At 42.4% G+C, this 23,165-nt stretch overlaps 1 protein-coding gene and 1 long non-coding RNA gene across 2 annotated transcripts in view; one reads left to right on the top strand and one right to left on the bottom strand.

Annotated features, from left to right (window-relative positions):
* The window catches only part of Znf512 (zinc finger protein 512), a 75,534-nt gene that overhangs the window by 34,010 nt on the left and 18,359 nt on the right, over window positions 1-23,165 (bottom strand). The window lies entirely within an intron of this gene.
* LOC127687582 (uncharacterized) overlaps window positions 1,513-23,165 on the top strand; it is a 53,310-nt gene continuing 31,657 nt past the window's right edge. The window contains exon 1 of the long non-coding RNA XR_007978413.1: window positions 1,513-2,455. This is a non-coding gene — a long non-coding RNA (uncharacterized LOC127687582). The remainder of the gene's footprint in view (window positions 2,456-23,165) is intronic.

Below are 23,165 nucleotides of genomic sequence, written 5' to 3' on the forward strand. Positions count from 1 at the left end.
CTTGGGTGTAAATTCAAACACTCCTTTACTCTAATGCTTGGTCTCATGCCCAGTCCTATTGGTTCTACAGCCTGGGGACATGGTCCTGGTTCCACTTCTTCAGATTTTACGATCTGAATCAATGGTTTGGCAGTTACTACAGTCTTTATTAGTGGAAAGCCTGGCCGTTGTTTTGTTTCTAAAGCCTGATGTTTTGGCTCTATGATTACTTTTTTGGATTGCACATTTTGTAGCCGAAGGCTTGGAGGAAATTCTGACCTTATCGCATCATGTGTTCTGGAAGTCAAATCATTGTATTTTGGCGTTTGAGGGGTACTTTCTGGAATCATGACAGACTTTGTAACTTGAAGTGGCGGTCTGGAGATCACTTCCACAGATTCACAGACTTTTGGGAGGGCCACTGAGTGAGGAACTGAAAGCTGTGTCTTCACAGATTCTGTCAGTTGATCTCGTGGCTTTACACTAATCCCTACAACGTTTATCATTTCATCCAGTGACTCTGTTGGAGTGATGCTTACATTTTCCAGGCTCAGATTCTGAAGTTTTGTTAGCTTAGCCGCTACCCCTCCTGACGGCTGTGTCCCAAAGGTGAGCTCCACAGAGTCTCTCTTTCCCACAACTTCACCCTTTTTCTTGCTTGCCAACTCAGAGGATTCTTTGTGCAGCCACTCCATAGAGGCCAAATTTTTAGATTTGGGAATCTGAGGTCCTGGCCCTGGTGTTATTCCTGAAGTGGAATCTGGGACGGGACAGAATGGCCTTGTTGTTATTACAGATTGTTCCCTTTGAGATCTTTCCTTAGAGCCCACCCCCAGAGGTCCCACGTCTTGAGGACATGGCCTTGGAGAGTTTTCTATAAATCCAATCTCTCTATTTATCGCCTTTGGAGTCATTCTAAATTCTTCCCCTTGCTGTCGTGCTTCACAAGTCAATTTCATTGGGTCTGCAACACGATTCCTGAAGTTGAGGGTCATTCTATCAGAGTCTGTAACCTCTTTTGTCTGTAACTTCTTGAAATCTTGAAATTGAGGCCACGACCAAGAATATAACTCAGGAGGTTCTGGGATCTGGTAGCTTTTCTGTTGATTTGGGTCTGAAGATAGTGAATCTTGATCACTTACTGTTGTAGTCAGATCAAAAGATTCTGGTACTTGAAGATCTTGCTTTGGGGGCATCTCTGATGATTCTAGGACGTTATCTGTTGGTTTGGAGCTCAACCTCATAGATTTTCCTGTCATTTCTTTGTTTTTATGTCCCACCCCATTTGTAAATTCTAAAGATCCCACATCTTGGGAAACTGGTGGTGAAGTAAAATGCACCGATTTAGGGACTTGACACCTAGGCTTCGTGCTCATCTCTGCAAAGTCCTCCACCTGTCGCTCTGGTCTCATGGATTCTGCGAGGGGATGAATTGTCTGGGGCATAAGGTTCCCAGGTTTCACGTTTTGAAGAATTGACTTTTGTGGTAACTCCACAGATTTTCCAATTTCTGGCATACGCACTGATGACAATTTTACCTGTTTTACACCTTGCCACTTTGGCTCTGAAGGAATTGCCAAAGATTTTGTATTTTTCTGCTCTGATGTCAGTGGCAAATTTGAGAATTTGACACTGTTCAGTGCTGGTCCTGCTAAGAGCTTCCTGGTGGACTGTGGTGGCAATACTATCATTGGTTTGTCCGAAGAACTCACAGTTTGAAACTGTGACGCTGGTTTAAACTGCACAGCTTCCAAAGTTTGATAACTAGGTTCTTCTGAAAACACCTTCCTTCTCAAGTGATTCAGACCACAGCCAGGAGTCAGTTTTACAGCATTTGTACAAAACTGTGTGTGTGTACTCTTCTCTGGAAACTTTCTATCTTCAGGAGGCGACGTTGGTAAAACCACAGAATTCACACCATTTGACTGAGGCCTCAAAGTAAATATAGGTTGTGTACTTTGCTGCTGTGACCCCAGCTGGTTCTTCCAAACTGGGATCTTTTCCAAGTTTGCCCCTAGCATTAAGTTAGATGCATTCCTATCTTGAGAAGGTGATATACCCAAATTGTTTGACCCTGGATTTAGGTCAGACGTCAAATCTTTCAGATGTTGTTCTTGAAGTTTTGGAGCTTGTAAATGTGCCCCAGGGTTGTAGCCAATAGAATTTACAGACTGAGATTGTTGACTTAGAGTACATGCAGAAGAATTTATATCTTTCAAATGTATTCTATTATTGCACCAAACAGGATTTACACACAGAATTTGCGGTGGTGGAAATGAAGAAAAGTTCATACCTTGAAAAAGTGGCCCAAGATTATACCTATTAGAATGTTCACACAGATGGTTTTGCCCTAGAGTGTATACAGAAGAATTGACAGCTTGCGAATGTAATTCAGGATTCTCTGGGATGCATGCAGAAGAATCTGCACACTGAGGATTTGACCCTAGGGTGCATGCAGAAGAATCTGCACACTGAAGTTTTGATCCTGGGGTGCATGCGAAAGAATTTGCACACTGAGGACTTGGCTCAGAATCGAAGTCCACTGCTTTCATATCTTGAGAGTTTGTCTGTGTAATCACCTCAGAAGGTTTTATACTTGTCAAGTATTGTTCCATAGAGTCTATACCTTGAAGTTTCATGCCCATGATCAGCTCAGGATATTTCAAATCTTGCAAATTAAAGCCTGAATCAGCCCTATAGATTGTGTGCCTACCTAAAAGCAACTTCCTTGGGGTGAACTCAGGTGTCTCATCTTGTAATTTTTGACAAAGTTTGATTTCTACTGGTTTCATTCCAAGTACATTCTTTTCTGTGATGACTTCAGATGACATACCTTCCACGTGTGATCTAGGACAGAAGCTCATAGATATGACATCTTGGACTTTTACACCCATGGTCCTCCTCAAAGATTTCGGATCTTGTAACTTTGGGTCTGATTCACAGTCTTCCATCTCCATTTCTAAAGGCTTTGTCTTCAGAACTGAATCTGATTTTATAACTTGGGACTGTGGCCCAGTATCTAGCTTGACCCTTGGAATTTTGGTTGAAATTGGTTTACTTTTCAACAGTGACCTTAACTTAAATTTCACATATTCAGACTTTGTTTCAGTTGTTAAGTTAGAACATTTTGCACTCTGCTCCTGGGGCTTAGACTTCATCTCAGTTTTCATACCTTGAGGTTTTATCTGAAGGGCCAACCCAGAGGATTTTTCACTTTTCAACCATGTCTTTGTATTGTTTTGTGACTGTGACCCTTGGCCTAATGCCCCAGATTTCCCTTCTGAAGATTGTGACTCTTGTTTAAACACTGAAGATGTCACATCTTGAAGCTGTTGGATTCCTGGAGAGGACTTTAATGGTTTTGATTCTTGTGACTGTCTTCCAGGGGTCTGTTCTTGTGGCCTGAGGTAAAAATTCCCAGAATCTTTCCCTTGAAGTGTTGGCCCTTGAGTCATTTCTGATGGCTTCCCACCTCCCAATTTTGTGGAGGGTTTCTGTTCTGTCCATTTGACACCTTGAAACGGTGACCCACTATTGAATGCTGACATCTTTACACCTTGGAACTCCTTTCGAGGTGTCCGTGGAACAGATCTAACACTTTCAGCCTTTGGCTCCTTGTTTAGCTCCTTGAATGTGATGCCTCGAGCCTGTGGCTCTGGAGTCAAGTGAAGTGGATTTGGTTCCTGCAATGGAGAGGTTTTTACTCCCTGTAACTGTGACTCAAGATGAAATGCCGCCTTTTTTTCTCCTTGACTTTTTGACCTGGCGGTCAGTTCAGATGATTTCACACTTCTCCATAGCATGGGCGGCTTCAGTTCTGTAGCTCTGGCATCTCCAGACTGTAACCTTGAGTTTGAAGCTACACCTTTCTCACTTTGAAACTCAGATATTGGTATCCATTGAAGAGCCTTTGTGCTTCCAATTGGGGGTTGTGCCAGAGTTTCCATACCTTGAAGCTGTAGGTCCAACGTTGACTCCAAGGCTTTTTGTTGGTACATCTGGGACCCTGGAGTCAACTGGCAAGGTTTCATACTTGGCACCTGTAGTTCATTTTGGAACTCTTCAGATTTTACACTTTGAGCAATTGGCTGAGGACCCAATTCAAATGAGGTTGTATCTTTGAATTTTAACTTAGGGTTGAGCCCTATGGGTTTCATATGTGCAGGTTTGGGTTCTTGAGCTGACTCCATGGGTAATGTATTTTCTGATCCAAGCTGCTTTTTCTGTTGATCAAAAATCCCACCTTTCCACTCTAGTGGCTTTACAGTTCTCTGGTCATCCTCTCTAGACTTAGGACTTAAGTCCATGGGTGCCATCCCTTGACACTGTTGTGTTGAGGTGAAATCTACACATTTTACTTCACGGATTTCTTGGGTTTTGGCTACAGTTACAGGTTTTAGACTTTGCCGTTTCAAACAAGGGGCGGTCACGGGGTTCCTACATTGCATTTGTGGCTGTGAAGTCAGTTCCTTGGACTTTATACCTTGCAGTTGGGGCCCTTGAAACACCTCTATAGGTTTATCTTCAAACATCTTGCTTGATACAGATGTCACAGTATTCTCCCCTTGCTTCTTTGGTTCAAGTTTCAAGTCCAAGGCACTTACATCTTGAACATGTGTATCACGGGCCAACCCCTTATTTTTTACATCTTGAATTCTTGAACCTGGAATCAACTTCACAGACTTCATATCTCCTTTCAGGGAACCAGTTGGGGATACCACAGTAGATTTTATCCTCTTGAGACATTCTTCTACAGTTAAGATCACAGATTTCCTATCTTCCATTCTTGGCTTTGAAGGTAGAAACTTTGGTTTTAAACCCTTCAAGCTGTAGCCTGGAGGCAGCCCCTTAAGGGTCCTATCTCCTGATTGCATCCCTGAGGTTGACAGCATAAATCTGACATGCTCCAGCTCTGACTTTAACTTTGTAGATTTAATGTCTCCCAAATGTAGCCCTGGTGTTAATTCCACAGATGTCAGAGCTTCTTGCTTTGAGACTATATTGTCCTCCATGGGTTTTATATGTCCTAAAAGCTGTGCTTCAGCCAATTCAGAAGATGCTATGCCTTGGGTCTGTGGTCTTCTGATCAACTCGGAATGATCTACATTTGCTAAGTGTCTCCCAGGAGCCAATTTTGTAGTTTCCGATATTGGTACCTGTGGCTCAGACACTGTTTCATAAGACACTTTGACTTCAACGCTTGGCACTTGATTCCCTGTGATAAATTTTACATCCTGAAATGGTGACTGGTATACTACCAATTCGGTCTTCATCCCTTCCCCCTCTGATGGTGTGGTCAACTCAAAAATTTTTACAGATTCTAAGTGTGGCCCTGAGTTCAGCTCTGATGTTTTCACACCTTGAGGTTGAGTTCCTGGTATTCCATCCCAAAATTTGACATCTTGCAGCTGTGGTCCTGTATTAAAGCTCACTTGCCTTGTATCTTGTAGCCCTGGAGTCGTCTTTGCTAAGTTAGGATCCTGTATCCCTAACTCTGGAGTCATAGAACTTCCACTAACAAACATCAATCCTGAGATTTGCTCCCCAAATTTGACCCCTTGAAGTTTTGGTCCTGAAGCCAGCTCAGAAAATTTGGTATCTTGTTTCCAAGGACCTGTGTTGACCTCCTCAGGTATCACTTGTGAATGCTGTAGTTCAGAGGCTTGTGTTGCAAATTTCATGCTGTGAAACTCTGATCCTTGTATAGGCAGAACAAGCTTCCGATCTTCCAACTTTGGCTCTTGGCTTAATGGCAATAATAATTCTGGTATAAATCCCTGAGACGTCCGCTCTTGAAGCGGAAACCCTGGCATGAACTGTGTATATTTGAAACCGTGGAGTTTGGGTTTGGGAATTGGCTCAGAAAATCTCACATCTTGCAAACATGGTCCTAGATTTACTTCCATAGATTTCACATGTTGTGGTTGTGGTTCTGGAATCTTTGGCCCCAGAATAAAACCAGATGATCTGATTTCTGGCATTGGGGAATATGATATTGCTTCATCAGATTTCATACCATAATGTGGGGGGCCCAAAATAGAATTTGCTGGATTATCCCCTTGAACAAGTAGACCTTGATATAACTTTGGAAATCTGACACTTTGCAGTTGTGGTCCTGAAGTTAGTCCTGATTTGACAATTGGCTGTTCTTGGCCCAAATTCAAATCCATGGATTTCACATTTGGAATCTTTGTCCCCTCAACTGACTCCTTTCTTAAAGTCTGTAGCCCTGGCTCTTGTTTTGTAATTTCAGGATCTATCACTCTTATAGATGGCTGTTGTCCTAAATCCACAGATAACTCACTTTGTAACTCTAATCCTGTATCTATTTGGGTAGATGTTATGTTGTGAACCACAGGCCCTGGAATCACATCTATAATATATGATATGGGTCCTGTAGTCAACTCTATAGGTTCTACGACTAGTACAGATGGTTCAGAGGTTAATTCTTCAATTTTCAGTTTTTGTACCAATGACCCCGATTCTTCAATTTGCACGTTTGGTTCAAGATTCAACCCCTGAGATCCCATTTCTGAATAGGTTTCTACAGTGGTCCCCTGGGACTCATCAACTTCAGGCAATGTCAATTCAGTTCTATCTGGGTATTCATATAGATTTAGTTCTGATGGGTTAGTAACATCTGAACATGGTTCTAGTGTCACATGAGGAAAGTCCATATCTGGGGGCTGTGGTTCTGGGGTCATCACTTCTGGGTTTATGGTTGGCACTTCTAATTCTGGTAGCAAATTCAGAATATCTTTAATTTCAGTTTGTAATTCTGGAGTCTCTTTCATCTCTTTTACAAGGTGGATCCTAGTTTCAAGAATATCTTGGAGTGGTGGTAAGTCCATCTCTATAGATTCTGAGGTTTGGCTCGGTGGTGCTGGAGTCATTCCTACTGATGAGTGTGTCAACTCAGCAGATTCTTCTACCTGATGACAAGTGTCAGAGGTCACCCTTGCTTCTGAGGCTTGTTGGTTTTCAGTCAGCCCTTCAGGGTCTGGGAAAGAATAACTTGAGTTGAGGCTCACATCTGAAGATTTTACTGCATAAAGTTGTGTAGTTAATTCATCAACTTTTGTACTTTCCATCAAAGACTCAAGAATTAAACTCCTACAGTCTACCAATGGAATCTTTGTATCTTCAAGCAGTGGCACGTGGCCTATCTTCTCAGAGCTGGTATTTTGTGAACATGGTTTTGGGGCCAAGTTTGCAGATTTTACATCTTCAAGTGATAGTCTTGCAGTCAATGAAACCATTTTTATATCTTCCTGTACCTCCTGTATTAGGGACGAAAGAACACCTTCCGCACCTTGAGACTGTGAACCAGGGGTCAAATTTACTGTTTTAGTATTTTGCACCTGTGGATTTGGGGCCAACCTAGCAGACTGAACATTTGGGAGTTGTGGTTCAACTGTCAGTTGGGCAGACTTCACATCTTGAAGCAGAGACTCTGGGGCTGACGGGACAGGTTTCTCAATTTGTAGTTGTGGTATTAGGGTTAATTCCTCAGACTGTATGCTCTGCTGTTGTTCTGGGGCCAAATCTGTAGATACCACCGTTGGGGTCAGCAGCCTATCTATTACTATTTCTGGAACTAAATCTATGGATACGTCCACAGGTTTTATATCTTGCAATCTTGGATCTGGGACTAGGCTCTTAGAGTATCCATTCTGTAATTCTGGTGTTAAGTTTATTGACTGCATAACCTTAGGTCGTGCTGTTGTGTTTTTCTCCAAACACTCGACTTCTTGAAGTTTTGGAGTAGCTGGCATGACTTCAGAATTTGTAAGTTGACACCGTTGGCTCATCCCTGTAGGTACTGTCCCTTGATCTGGGGCCTCTGGGGCTGTTGTCACAGATTCTGTCATTTGATGATGTGATGGTGTCCTCTCTGTAGGATTCTTCCATTGTGGCCAGGTATCAGAGGTTAACGCCATAGGTTCTATCATTTTGTGACTTTCGCTTGGACTCACCTCTGAGCAGTCTATGTCTTGGTGCCATGGAGTCAACTCTGAAGGGTCCATGACCTGATGAGGTGGTTTTGGAGTCAATGACAGATTCTCTGTGCCTTGATGTGGTGTCATCCTAATGGAGTCTCTGACTTGAACCTTGGATGCAGAAGGCAACTCTAGAGACGCTTTGGTTTGAGCCACTGACTGTGCAATCAAACCAGCTTGTAAAGGTGGGATTAGTCCCATGCGTGACCCCTGTACCCTTGAGTTTACCTTTATGGATTGCACTGGTGGTTCTGGAATCATCCTTGATGAGTCCAGGACTTTAGATGATCGCTGTGAAGGTTGAAGAGAGCTAGGAGTAAACCTGACCTCTTTTGTGGCTTGATTCTGTGACCCCGAGTCCATGTTGAATGTTTCTGGAACTTTATGCTGAGGCTGCAGAAGCCTTTCCCCAGCTTTGAAGACTGTATGATGTGGGCCTTGACTCACCTTTGCTGGTTTTACAACTTGATGTTTATGCAATGTATCTACCCCCAATGTATCTACGCCATTGACTTGGTGTTGTGGCTTTGGGGCTATTCCTGCTGATTCTGTGACATGTAGGCATAATTCGTTAATTATCTCTCTATCCACGATGTTAAAATATACTGTAGGAGTTACATTTGAGGTTTTTGTGATTTGATTTAGTCTTGAGGACATACTCTTTGCCCTTGTTTCACGTTGAGGATTTGCTACTGGGTTTGATGACTCGGGAGGTATACTCACTGTTTCAGCTTGGTTTGATGGCTGTGATAAGTTAGTCTTATCTTGTGTTTTCCCCATAGAGTCTGTATCCTCTGAAAGTGAATCTGGGATAATTCCCATTGACTCCATGACCTGAAGCAATGCCATCGGAGTGATCTTTCTGCTGTCTGTGGCTGAACATGGTACCTTGGGTGTCAGCTCTACAGAGTCTGTATCCTCCGAATGTAAATCTGGGATAATTCCCATTGACTCCATGACCTGAGGCAATGCCATCGGAGTGATCTTTCTCCTGTCTGTGGCTGAACATGGTACCTTGGGTGTCAGCTCTACAGAGTCTGTATCCTCTGAATGTAAATCTGGGATAATTCCCATTGAATCCATGACCTGAGGCAATGCCGTCTGAGTGATCTTTCTCCTGTTTGTGGCTGAATATGGTACCTTGGGTGTCAGCTTTACAGAGACTGTATCCTCCGAATGTGAATCTGGGATAATTCCCATTGAATCCATGACCCGAGCCAATGCCATCGGAGTGATCTTTCTGCCGTCTGTGGCTGAACATGGTACCTTGGGTGTCAGCTCTACGGAGTCTGTTAACTCCGAATGTGAATCTGAAACCATTCCCATTGAATCCATGACCGGAAGCAATGCCATCGGAGTGATCTTTCTGCTGACTGTGGCTGAACATGGTACCCTGGGTGTCAGCTCTACAGAGTCAGACAGGATCGAGCTGCTGTTGGAGGATTCAGAGGAGATGCTGCAGCTACTGGAATGTTTCCCATTTCTAAAACAACAGCAAGGTGGGTCAAAATCCTGAGACATAGTGTCAGAGATGGAGGGAGAAGACATATAATCTGATTCTGATGAATTCAGGTCTTTAAGTGCTGAGCTGAAAAGCAGAGAGAATAGTTTTTTTCATTGTCTTTGGAATCAGTAGTGAGAAAATTAGGACAAAGAAAGAAAGTGATCATTTCAAGTCTAACATAGTTCTGGTCTAAGGAAGGAGAGGGTGGAAAGGGGGTTGCTTCCATGGGCATCAGTTATTGTAAAGAATCCCTCCACCAGGAGCAAGGGAGATGAGTCAGTGAAGTGAATGCCATACAAGTAGAGAAGCTGCGCCCTATCCCCAGATCACACACGATAACAGAGTGCATGGTATCCCAGTGCTGGAGAAGAGGAGACAAGCACGTCCCTGGGGCTCACTGTACCACTGAGAGACTTTATTTCAAAGAACAAGATGGATGGTTCCAAAAAATGACATCCAATTTTAAACACACACACACACACACACACACACACGAGCTCTCATTAAACTTGCCGTTAAGCTGGATGACGTCAGTTTTGTTCAGTCCTTAAGACCTGCATGTTAGAAGAGAACTGACACCTGTGGCTTGCCTTCTGACCTCCACATACATGTGGCATACATGTGCACACATGCACATATGAAGAGAAAAGTTAAAAATGAATAAACGTAGTTTTGATTAAAAAAAAACTTCACCGTTTTGGGGGTTAGATGGTTCAGTTCATAAGAGCAGTGACTTCTCTTCCAGAAGATGCAAGTTTGATTCTCAGCACCCACATGGTGGTTCACAAACATCAGTATCTCTAGTACAAAGAGATCATATACCCCATTCTGCATCTGAGGGCACCAGGCATGCATGTGGGGCACAGATAGTCATACATGCAAAACAGGCATACATGTAAAATATAAATAAATCTCAAAAAATGGTTCTTTCTGACTCAAATCCCCCCTTTACTCTTTTTCCTTCCTTTTATTTTAAATCTTTCTCTACCCCCTACCCAGAAACTCTGTTTTCTGACCTTGCATTTTCCAGATGTTGAAAGATATTTTTAAAGCTTCTATCGATTGAGCATAATATACAGTCCTGGGTTTGGTCCTTAGGACGACAACGACGTCCTGGAATACTGAACACAGCAGGTTAGGTCAGTGGAACTGAAGTGATATCAAAGTATCAGTAAGTTAACTAATAAGAATAGAAAATTGATTTAGGAATGAGACAATTACTCTCATAGTAAATGATGTAAAATTATCAGGTATTTTATACTTCTAGCACTTACAATTAAGGCTATGTCTTAGTTAGGGGTTCTACTGTTGTGATGAAACCGCATGACTAGAAAATTCTTGCAGGTAAAGGGTTAGTTTCACCGACCAACTTTCAAGTCATACTCCATTGTGGAGGGAAGTCAGGGTAGGAACTCAGGGCAGGATCCGTGAGGCAGGAGCTGATGCAGAGGCTCTGCTTACTGCCTTGTTTTCATGGTTTTTCTCACCCTGACTACTTATGTCACCTATGACCACCAGCCTGGAGTGGCACCACCCACAGTGAGCTGGACTTTCCCACAGTCATTGATCATCAATTAAGGAAATGCACCACAGGCTTGCCCACAGGGCAATCTGGAAGGAGCAGTTGAGGCTTCCTCTTCTAAAATGAGGCTAGCTTGTATCAAGTTCATGTGAAACAATCTTAGGACAGTCTGAAGACAGACTCTGCTTACCATGCCAGATCACTTGCTGTGGCATACTTCTTGGATTCTTCCAATTCTAAAGCTGGTAATAGGAGTAAAGAAACTACTTAGCATAGTAACTACTGATACAATGTAAAAGAATCCCTTTCATTCAATAATCATGAGGGCAAAGATAGAGTCATGCCTGCCATGAAGCTAATTAGTAGCAAGGCACAGCTACCAAGTTTTTTTTTTTTTTTTGTTTTTTTTGTTTTTTTGTTTTTTTTCGAGACAGGGTTTCTCTGTATAGCCCTGGCTGTCCTGGAACTCACTCTGTAGACCAGGCTGGCCTCGAACTCAGAAATCTGCCTGCCTCTGCCTCCCAAGTGCTGGGATTAAAGGCGTGCGCCACCACTGCCCGGCAGCTACCAAGTTTTAAATGTCCATATTCTCTGCTTTCTTCATCATGGACCAGAAGTGCCTCCACTAGAAGCATGGGAATGGGAACATAACAGTGGGAGACACAGAGAGCCTGATACATCTCTTTCTTTAAAGATGTTTACCCAGAATACATAGTAGAGGAATAAAGGCAACAAACTCTTAGTAGTTATTCTTTGTCCAGTCTCCTGTCCCATTGAGTTTCTTTCCAGGACTTTGGGTTTCCATGAAAATATATGGGACATGGGAAAGGGACCATGCACGAGTTATGGGGCTGTTGTATGCATGACTTTGCAAGTGAAGATGTTAGAAAGATGGCTTTACTCTAGTCACACCCTCTTTTTCAACTTTCTTCCATATGCTGTCAACGATCAGTGTCTTAAAGCAGAAACACAGCAGCTTAAGCTAACAATAAGGGATAGAGTAATTCTGACCTATGAGTTTCCTGATATCTTCAAGAATCTGTTGCTTTGAAGCCTAGAGAAACACACACACAAAAAAAAAGAAACAAGAAAGTTAGGTTTATGTTATAGATTGGAGATTTTATTGACAATACATCTCATCTTCCCTGTGGGACATGTTTTATATCAGGTATCAACTCAGTTGTCTTCTGTAATCATATCATTAGATATTAATTTATTTATTGTGAATGATTTATTAAATATTATAAGGAAGCCCCAAGATGGCTCTGTAGGCAAAGGTGCTACACACTATGCCCAAAGGCCTGGGTTGTCTGGAGCTCTTGTAGTAAAAGGAGAGAAGCAGTTTTCACCAGTCCTCTCACTTCCCTCCATGTGCATGCCATGGCATTTGTGCATGCATGCACACATGCATACATGTTATTCAGTGTCTTCAAAAATTAAATTCTAGATTATTATGTGGCATACTGAGACTAAAGATAAATATGCCCCCTTTACTCTAGAGCCAAGCATTAGTAAGGAAATCAGCCACCTAAACAGATAAGATACTATGTGGGAGCCAGCAAAATGGCTCAGTGGGTACAGGTACCTGGTGCCAAGCCTTGGCAACCTACATCTAACTCCTATGACCTTCAAGGTAGATGGAAAGATCTGACTCTTGCTGGTTGTCTTCTACTTCTCTATGCCTGATGACACGCATGCGCACGCGCTCTGAACCAAGTTCATTTCCATATGACAATATGACAGTTTAACTGAGGAGAGCTCCACATAGCAGCAAGAAAGCAATGCCACCACTGTGATGACAAATGTCAACTTGACAAAATCTAGAATCATCTGGAGATGAGCCTCTGAGCATGTCTGTAGGGAAGTGTCTGGATAACCATCATGAGGCACCTCTGAGTGGCGCCAAGCTATGACTGGGATCCTAGCCTGTGTCCCTAGGGAAAGAGAAGAGCAGCTTGAACTTGTTCCTTCTCTCTGCTTCTTTACTGTGGATGTCACCTGAATCGCTACCCTGAGCCCCTAGGCTGTGGCTTCTTCCCCTGCCATGGTGGACGGGGACCATAATTCTGAATAACTGTGAGCTGAAATGATCCCTTCCTTCTAATGAAGTCACTTTTGTGAGGATGCTCTGTCACAGCAACAGAAAAGAAACTGGGATGACAGCAAATAATAACAAGAAAAGGTAGATGCTTTCTCAATACAAGATTCAGAGATGGACTCTCAGTGAATTAAGAATTCAGGTGTGAAGGGGCTGGAGAGATGGTTCAGCAGTTAAAGGCACAGCCTGGCTGCTTTTGCAGAGGACCTAGGTTTGGTTCCCAGCACCCATATGGTGGCTTATAACTGTATCTCCAGTTTCAGAGGACCTGATGCTCTTTTATGAACCATGGAAGCACCAGACATCATGTGGTGCACATGCACACATGCAGGCAAAAAGCTCATACATATAAAATAAAAATAAACCTTAACTAAAAAGGATTTAGCAGTGATGGTGCGTGCCTTTAACCCCAGTACTTGGGAGGCAGAAGCATGTGGAACCCTGTGTTTAAGGCCACCCTGGTCTACAAAATGAGTTCCAGGACAGCCAGAGCTACACAGAGAAAACCTGTATGAAATAAACAAATACCAGCACTCTGGGAGGCAGAGGCAGGCAGATTTCTGAGTTCGAGGCCAACCTGGTCTACAGAGTGAGTTCCAGGACAGCCAGGGCTACACAGAGAAACCCTGTCTCGAAAAAGCCAAGAGAAACCCTGTCTCGAAAAAGCCAAAAGAACAAGCAAACAAACAAAAAAACCCCAAATAAATAAAGAATTCAAATGTGAAAAAATAACGTGAATTTTAAAGAATTCAAATGTGAAAAACTACAACAGACAGAATATAAAAGAAAAAAATCTATCACATTAGACAATGAACTAATTTAAAAAATTGAAAACCATAATTGCTAAAAAAATGGATCTTAAATTTCTTGTCATACACATGAAAAAATCTGAAGTGAAAAATGTGTTAACTAGCTTGATTTAATTATTACACAATGCTTAAAGCAAACTGTTACGCTCCATAAGTATATATGAGTATTTGTTAACAACATTTCTTTCCGTGTGTTAGTATTCACGTGTAGGTGTGCACACCACTAGCATGCGTGGTGCTCTCTGAATCCAGGAGAGGGTGTTAGATCCCCTGGAACTAGGTGTACAGATGGTCGTACCCACCATGTGGATGCTGGGAATTGAACCTGGGTCCTCTGCAAGAGCAGCAAGTACTCTTAACCACTAAGCCATAACATTTTCAATCCAGCTAAGCCATCCCCTGACATGCTCACTTAGAAGCTCCAAATGACAAGTTTACCATTTCCTTCCAGCCCTTGGGAAATGCTAGGAAACTGGCCTCCACACTGAAAAGTATAAAAACTAAAGGGATGCCCCCAGAGACTGTTAACTGCATGCTGATTGTGTGGATCACAGTTTCTATTTCTTACTTCTAATTCTCAAAGCCCATGGAGGTATGCTGCCCACGGTTAGGGTGGGTTTTCCCACCTCAGTGAGTCCAGTCTAGAAACTCCCTCATGCATGTTTATCTCTGGGAAGACTGTAGATAGTACTGTGTTCACATCATGAGAGGTCCTGAAATACCTGCAGATGATAAATTTCAATGTGTCTGGATTGATAGTTCCATCATTAAATGTAAATGGAATACTTTGGTTAAACTCTTTCTCTTCAAAACCACCATAAGGCCAGAGTGTGGTGGTGCATGCCTGTAAACGCTCCACTCTTGAGACTGACACAAAAGGATTATCATGAGTTCAAAGCCAGCTTACTGGAGTTCTGGGTTACTGAATGAAAGCATATCTCAAAAGTCTCTCCTATTCAATCTAGAAATTCCATGTGATGGAAGATCTGAAGAATGGTTTATAGAATGGAGATGTAAAATAGAGCCAAGACACATAGGAGATACAGTAATGAGCGCTCCAGAAGGAAGAGGGATGGAGAATGGAGCAAGACATTACTTGTAGATTAATAACACTGAAATATATGGGACCTCTGTACTCTGTGCTCAATTTTCCATTAATGTCAAAACTATACATTTTTATGTTTGTGTGTGCATATCTGACATATCTCCTCATCCCTAAAAACAGCTTTGAAGCAGTCTGTTCTTTAACTTAATAACTAGAAAGTTGTGAGAACCGAGAAACGTCGATATATCAGTGTTATGACAGCAGAAGCCCAAAAGAATAGCTGAATTAAGTATATTCAAAAATTCAAAGAACGGAAAAGAGTTCCAAAGCCTACCCCAAATAAGAGTTATCATATCCAAGTGAGCAGAAAGCGAAGAAATGGTGTATTATTAGAAATACTGGGCACAAGAAAACAGAATAACATTCTTTAATGTGCTAATATAAAAAACAACTGCCTATATAGATTTAGACACTGGAACTACATCAAATGAAAATTTTTATCAAACATAGTCACAGGACACCTAATTTGGGCTTTCCAGAACTTAAAGAATGACAATAATTATAAATATTTGAAATTTATTCAATGAATGGATGGATGTTTGCTATGACAGAGACACTTGCACACCAGCATTTACTGCAGCACTATTCATATGTACATTATAGAACCAACCTAAGTCACAACTGTGGAAGAATGGATTGTAAATATGTGTGCATACACAATGGATTCTTTCTGTCATAAAGAAGAACAAAGTTACATAGTTTTCAGAGAAAGGGACTCAACTGGAGCTCATATTAAGCATAATAAGCCACCTCGAAAGACCAACATCAAGTGATTATTCTCATTTGTAATTCCTAGATTTTATGTGGCTGTATAAAATTACACATGTAAACACGCCATTAAAGTAGAAACAAAATTACCTTAAAGAATAAATGAAACTAATGGGGAGACTGGAGGAGCAAAGTGGGGACAATGGGGTGGGGGGCTGTGCTCAATGTACAGTGTATAGCTTCTGAAGATATTCTCCCGTAACCAGTACCATATGCAGTAGATATACACAGTAAAACTAAAACAATGCATGATCGTTTAAACATAACCCAATGATCAACACATTGTACCATAATAACAAAGCAGAGAACTGTCATGGCCATATTAATAGTGCAGGGGAAAAAATCTATTCATGTTTTGTTTTGTTTCATTTTGTTTTTGAAGACACTCAACAAATCAGAAATAGCAGGCAACTTCCTTCAACATGCCTTGGGTCCAAATTTATCCCCCAACTTGATATGTTGTAATCCTAACTACAAATAGTGTTAGTAGGTGGGATTATTGGAAGATAGCTATGGCATGAGATGCATATCTGCAAGACATTGTAGAAAGCAAGTAGTAAATAAGATGTTCTTTGTTCATGATTGGAGGGTTTGATGCTAACATGGCAACATTATCAAAGCAACTATAGATTCTGTAGAGATTCTGTATAATCCCTATCCAAATCCCAATGGACTTTTTTGCAGAAATGAGACCCCTGTCCTAAAAATTTAAAGGAATCACAAAGGTTTCCCAGGAGCCAAAAAATTATCTTGAAAAAGCATAGTTAAATGACTCAGTTTCTGTTTTTAAAACTGTGTACAATGCTACAGTAATCAAAAATAGTCATGGTGGAACTGGTATAAGAACAGACCTTTAGGGTCAATGAAAGCTAACACTGAAAATCAACTGGTTCTCTACACAGATGCTTTGACCATTCAATGCCAAAAAAAAAAAAAAGTTTTAATAAATGGTTCGGGGACACTGGAAGACCACATGTTAATGAGTGAAGTCGGGCCTTACTTCATATCATATTTAAAAACAAATTTGAGATAGAGTAAAAACATAAATCTGAGAACTAAAATTATGAAATTCTACAAACTAAGAAGGAGAAAGAGGAAGAGAAGGAGGAAATGGAGGAAGAGGAAGAGAAGGAGGAAGAGGAGGAGGAGAAAGAGTAGAGGAGGAGGAGGTCATGGGGAGATGGTTCAGCAGCACATACTGCTCTTGCAGAGGACCTGGGTTCAGTTCTTAGCATCCATGTCAGATGGTTCTCAATAGCCTGGAATTCTAGCTCCAGGGGAATTCTAGCTCTGACTTCTGCTGGCATCCGTATTTCAATTCTTCCACACAATCACCCAAACACACAATTTTAAAAATGAGCTTAGAGAAGAGAAAGAATTGTAATGTTTAATATGTTGACTTAGCTAGGCTATGGAACCCAGTGGCTTGGTCATATATTAGCCTAGAACATTTCTTTGACAGTAATTCTTACATATGACTAACATTTAGAATCAGTACACTTTAAAGCATATTGCTTTCCATACCGCGAGTGGGCATCACCCAATCAGCTGAAGGCTTTAATAGCAGATATCAGAACTCCTGAAGAGAAAAGACTTCTTCCACAGGAATAAAGCAAAAAAGGTGTACCCATTTCTCTAGCCTGCCCTTTGCTGCATGTTTTGGACTCAGGACAATAACACTAACTTTTACCTGAGTTTGTCTATGAATTTCAGAAGAGCTGTGAGAGCCAATTTCTTGGCCTCAGTTTCTTTTCATGTGTGTGTGTCAGAGGAGAGGAAACTCAGACAGGAAGCATGACCTACTAACATTCATCATGTGCACCATGTCTGCAAACAATTCCTCTTCTGTTGAAAATAAAAATTCCCACCCACCCACAAAGTTGTCACTTGTAATTAATGTCCCAAAACCTTCATTGTCTTGTCCTATGAGTATAAATCTTTCTTTACAAAATGGACTCCATCGGCCTTCTGCCTACCATCTGATGGACAATATCCATGTCTCAACTCTTATCACATTCTTTCCCCCAAAAGTTCTATGTATGTCAGTCTGACTGTCTCCCCTCAGCTCAAGTTCCCAGGCAGCACTTCTCTAATATCTTGTACGGTCTTCCTTTTTGATAATATGATCCTAAAGTTACTACTACTATTACCACCTCCTCCTCTTGACCTCTCCCTCCTTCTTCTCCTCTTCTTCCTTTTTCCTTCTTTCCTATTCCTTGTTCTACCTCCTCTTCCTCTTCTTTCTGTTCTTCCCTCTTGCTCTTCTTTTCTTGGCTTTTTGAGAGAGTAGTCCTTGCTCTCCTGGAACTCACTATGTGGACTAGGATGACTTTGAACTCAGAGAGTTCCTCCTGCCTCTGCCTCCAAAGTACTGACATCAAAGGTGTGGACCACCATGCCCGGCCTAAAGCTTCTTGAACTGAATTAAGGTAAAGACATCTATGGGCATTGCGTCAACTCCCCCCTACCCTCTGCTCATTCCCTCAGATGGCTCAGAGGCTCAGCATTTCTAAAAACCTATAGGGGTTCAGCACAGAGAGAAGTGGGTTTTGAGAGAGAGTGGCTATCACATACCTTTTTCTTGGCTGCCGCCTTTGTCTGGCTCCTATACCTAGAAAATAACACACAGACACCACCAACCAGGAAACTAAATAAACTAAGCCTGAAATGGCCCAGCAGTGGGATATCCATCCCCCAACTTGGATCCATTACTTAAGCACAACTTAACTAAACTAAACTAAACTAAAAACTAAAGAGTCTCTGTCTCCAGAATGTCACCATAATGACATCATAATAGGTACTTCAAGGTAAGGCCAGTCATTGTATATTTCAGCCACTGGCCTTCCCTGGAGCCACCCCTAGCTCTCAGATCCCTTATATCCCAAATCTCAAGGAAGAATCCATCTATGAATCTTCCGAGGTACAGCTTGACAAAGTGCCATTATGGAAGAAGTGATGAAGCAAAATTTCAATGTCTTTCAAAATGGCCTGTTCCGATTCACATCTTCTCTGGAGCTGGCCACTATCCTAAGCTTAGATTAGGTCCCGTGCCACATATTTCAACCTTCAGGTTAGAAAGCAGAGGCAAGCAGAATCAGAGAGAGTTAGAACAATTGGAGTGGGAATGCTCATTTGCTATGAGGTGCTCAGTTTTCTAAGTCCACAGGTCTCCATATTCCCTAGTTCCTGTCGACCTAATATGCATCAAATCGAGTAGTGGCCTTAGAGGAACATCTTATCCTACGATATACTCTCTTACTGCCAAGTTTATCTATACTATTTTTTTTTGAGTTACCACAGAAGCTGCAATAATTGTTCAGTAAATCCCTCTTACCTTTTCTCATCTATCATTAACAGTTTTTTTAAAAAATGTATTTTATGTATAATTTCCCTGCATGTATGTTTGTGTGCCACATGTATTCCAAAGAGATTGAGAAGACAGCATCAGATCCCCCAAAACTGGAGTTAGGGACAGTTGTGAGAGGCTGTGTGGGTGCTGGAACTCAGCACAAGCCCTTCGCAAGAGCAGCCTGTGCTCTAACCATTGAGCCGTCTCTCCAGCCCCACTCTTCACATCTTATATGACTTCAGTACACTTGTCAAGACCATGAGATTAAAATGGGCGGTGGAGGATCCAGAATCAAAGGGCATCCTTGGCTTCATTGCAAATTCAAAGCCAGCTTGAGCTCCATAAACCCTATCTCAAGAAAATGCAAACATTGGTACATTAATTCCTACCTTCATTTGCATCTCATATTCTCCCACCAGTGTCAGGATCCATCCTAGAGCACCATGTTGCTGGAGACCGAACCCAGAGCCCTCTGAGTTCTAACCAAGAGTCCTATCACTGCACCAATAGAGAAAAGAAATCCCTACATTTGAGGCTCTGTGATGTTCTCTTTATGTTTAGACTGAGAGTCTATGTTTGGGGAGGGGTAGGAATGGAGACTACACAGCTGTGGCCCATCCTTCTAAGTCCAGCACATCAAGAGGGACAACGCTATCAACTTGTAACACTAGTGTCAAGCCATTTGCAGAGTGTGAATGCTGCATGCCTCTTCCTGATGTTACTATTTTCCTTTGTTCATAACTTTGCTTCCAGAAGAGTCCTATAAATCTAACTCCTATTGGAAATCTGGGGTTAGCATGATTAAGCCCCATCTCCTGGAAGAATAATAAAACATATACTACTTGAAATTCTTGAGTAAGAGAGATTTGCCACCTCTCTCAGCACTTTCTATTTGTTCTTTTACATTTATTGGTAAGGGTGCATGTGTATTCCTTTTGCACTTGGTGCTATGGCTGAATACTATCCTTCGTTTTCTTGATCAGTTTTTACAGCTTTATCTTCAGGAAGCTCTTCTTACGGGCTTGCTTCTAATAGACCTCATCACTGTAGGTATACATTTTTTGCAGCCCATTTTAATAAACGTTCAACCTCAACTCTTTCTGACCACCCACCAGAGGGAGTGGAAGAGAAAAGTCATTAGGAGATGGGGGACTTGTGCCTATTTATCAATAGTTCTTTGTGGTTGAGCTCACTCTTCTTTGTCAGCAGTTCAGTCCCATAGCAAACACCGGATACTAACCAGCAGCTGCAGTCCAGTCCTCTCAGCAGGCAGACACCACATATGGACCAGGAGCTGTAGTTCAATCCTGAAGAAAGTGCAAGGTTCACCAACCAGCCTGAGGCAAGGCTGCAGAAGCAGCAAGAAGTCACAGGAACTTCAAGAGAAGTTCTTTGGTGAGTTTCTCCCTATGGCAGCATTCCCACAAGCTGGGCTCAACAATGCTACGTATACTGGATGGTTTTGTGTGTCAACCTGACACAGGAGTTATCACAGAGAAAGGAGCTTCAGTTGGGGAAGGGCCTCCATGAGATCCAGCTGTGGGCATTTTTTCAATTAGTGATCATAGGGGGAGGGCCCCTTGTGGGTAGTGCCATCCCTGGGCTGGTAGACCTGGGTTCTATAAGAAAGCAGGCTGAGCAAGCCAGGGGAAGCAAGCCAGTAAGAAACATCCCTCCACGGCTTCTGCATTCTGACCTGCTTGATTGAGTTCCAGTCCTGATTTGCTTTGGTGATGAACAACAGTGTGGAAGTGTAAGCTGAATAAACCCTTTCCACCCCAGCTTGCTTCTTGTTCATGACGCTTGTACAGGAATAGAAACCCTGAATAAGACAAATTGGTACCAGCATAGTGGGGTATTCCTGTGACAACCTGACCATGTTTTGGGGAGGGCTGTGGAAGGACTTTGGAACTTTGGGCTAGAGATTCATTTGGTGTTAAGAGCTATGTGGGGTGAGCAGTGGTGGCCCACACCTGTAATCCAAGCACTTGGGAGGCAGAGGCAGGCAGATTTCTGAGTTCAAGGCCAGCCTGGTCTACCAAGTGAGTTCCAGGACAGCCAGGGCTACATAGAGAAACCCTGTCTTGAAAAAACAAGATAGAGATACAGAGAGAGAGAGAGAGAGAGAGAGAGAGAGAGAGAGAGAGAGCTGCATCACTGAGGTGAAATCTTCTGGGAAGTGTTTTCTGAAAGCACAGAGGCTGTGTTCCAGGGATATCCAAGGTTGTACCTTGTGCTGTGACTGGACTTGGTACTGTGTAAGAGTCACCTAGGTGGTACTGGCTTTGAAGGCATGAAGGGGTCATGAAGAGCAGCTGAGGCTCAGCACTGTGAGAGGCCATGGAAGGCAATTGGTGAAGGTGTAGCCTCAATTACAATTGATGGCCCAGAATTGAAGGGGTCATTTGAATGAGTTGAGGCTTCGCACCATAAAGAGAGTCTATGAGAGGCGGAAGACAGCAGTGTTTTGGAGATGCCAGTACCATGAGATGAACACCAAGAACAGCAGCAGCAGTGGAGTACAGGCAGCTGGAGCCCAGCAGACAAGCTGTGTGCTACAAAGGGCAGAACGGGAGAAGTGATCCAAGCCCTTGGAGGAGCCCAGAAAATCGTGAGTTGGATCCCAGACATTGGACTGTTGGTGTTTGATTTTTGCTTTTGATTGTGACTGTGTCCTGATATTTTTCCCTCTTGAAGGAAGAAAGTATTTTAGAGGAGTCCACAGTTAAGAGACTTTGAATTTTTAGAAGACTTTGAATTTTAAAAGATATTGGACGTTTTAAAGGGATTGAACTTTTTTTTGTTTTTGTTTTTTCGAGACAGGGTTTCTCTGTGTAGCTGTCCCGGAACTTATTCTGTAGACCAGGCTGGCCTCGAACCCAGAAATCTGCCTGCCTCTGCCTCCCCAGTGCTGGGATTAAAGGCGTGTGCCACCACCACCCGGTGGGATTAAACTTTTAATATATAAAGACTGTGAGACTTTTAAAGTTATTTAGATCTTGGGGATGAATAAGAAAGTAAGGGTTGAGGCTTAATAGTGATGTGTTTGTGTGTCAAGTTGAATAGGGGTCAATTGTACTGGCTGGTTTTGTGTGTCAACCTGACACAGGCTGGAGTTATCACAGAGAAAGGAACTTCAGTTGGGGAAGTACCTCCATGAAATCCAGCTATGGGCATTTTCTCAATTAGTGATCAGGGGGGAGGGCCCATTGTGGTGCCATCCCTGGGCTGGTACTGGATTCTACAAGAGAGCAAGCTGAGCAAGCCATGGGAAGCAATCCAGTAAGTAACATCCCTCCATGGCCTCTGCATCAGCTCCTGCCTCCAATTTCCTGCTGTATGTCAGTTCCAGTCCTGAGTTCCCTTGGTGATGAGCAGCAACATGGAAGTATAAACTGAATAAACCCTTTGCTCCCCAACTCGCTTCTTGATCATGTTTTGTGGATGGATACAAAACTTTACTAAGACAATCTCTCTTCCCTAATTTCTCGCTTCTGTGGGGCTTAATATCTATATATTTAAGAAATTTAAACAATTAACTATTATACTACCTACTATTAAAAACAGTTAATTCAGAATTGAAAAATCTATCCTTTGATATTTTGCTGGCTGAAGACAGGCAACTTTATTGTTTTTTTTTTTCTCACTGCTTCCTCCTAGCATTCAGGGAACCTGTGTGTCTGCACAGCAGGAGTTCCCAGCTTCTCTAAGCTGAGGCTCTCCCAGGAAGGGGCTATGTTCCTTTGTTTTAGTTTCCACACACTGGAGGCACATGACTCAGCTCAGCTTGCTGAGAAACCAATTCTCCCTTCCTCCTAGACTTAAATAATTTGCACGTATATGGCATCCAAGAATTCCTAAATTGATAGTGGATTCTCACTTTCCACGGTAGTGTGTAGCTTCTACTACGAAGCTTTAAGCTCAAGGTGGACCACTCCACCAGCCATGTGAGATCTCGGTGCAGTGTCCATTGGTCAGTCCATTGGTCACTTCTCTTACTGGGCCTGGGGTAACAGGCAGGACATTAAAAA

This window comes from Apodemus sylvaticus, chromosome 6 (assembly GCF_947179515.1).
Source record: "Apodemus sylvaticus chromosome 6, mApoSyl1.1, whole genome shotgun sequence".
Lineage (NCBI taxonomy): Eukaryota > Metazoa > Chordata > Mammalia > Rodentia > Muridae > Apodemus > Apodemus sylvaticus.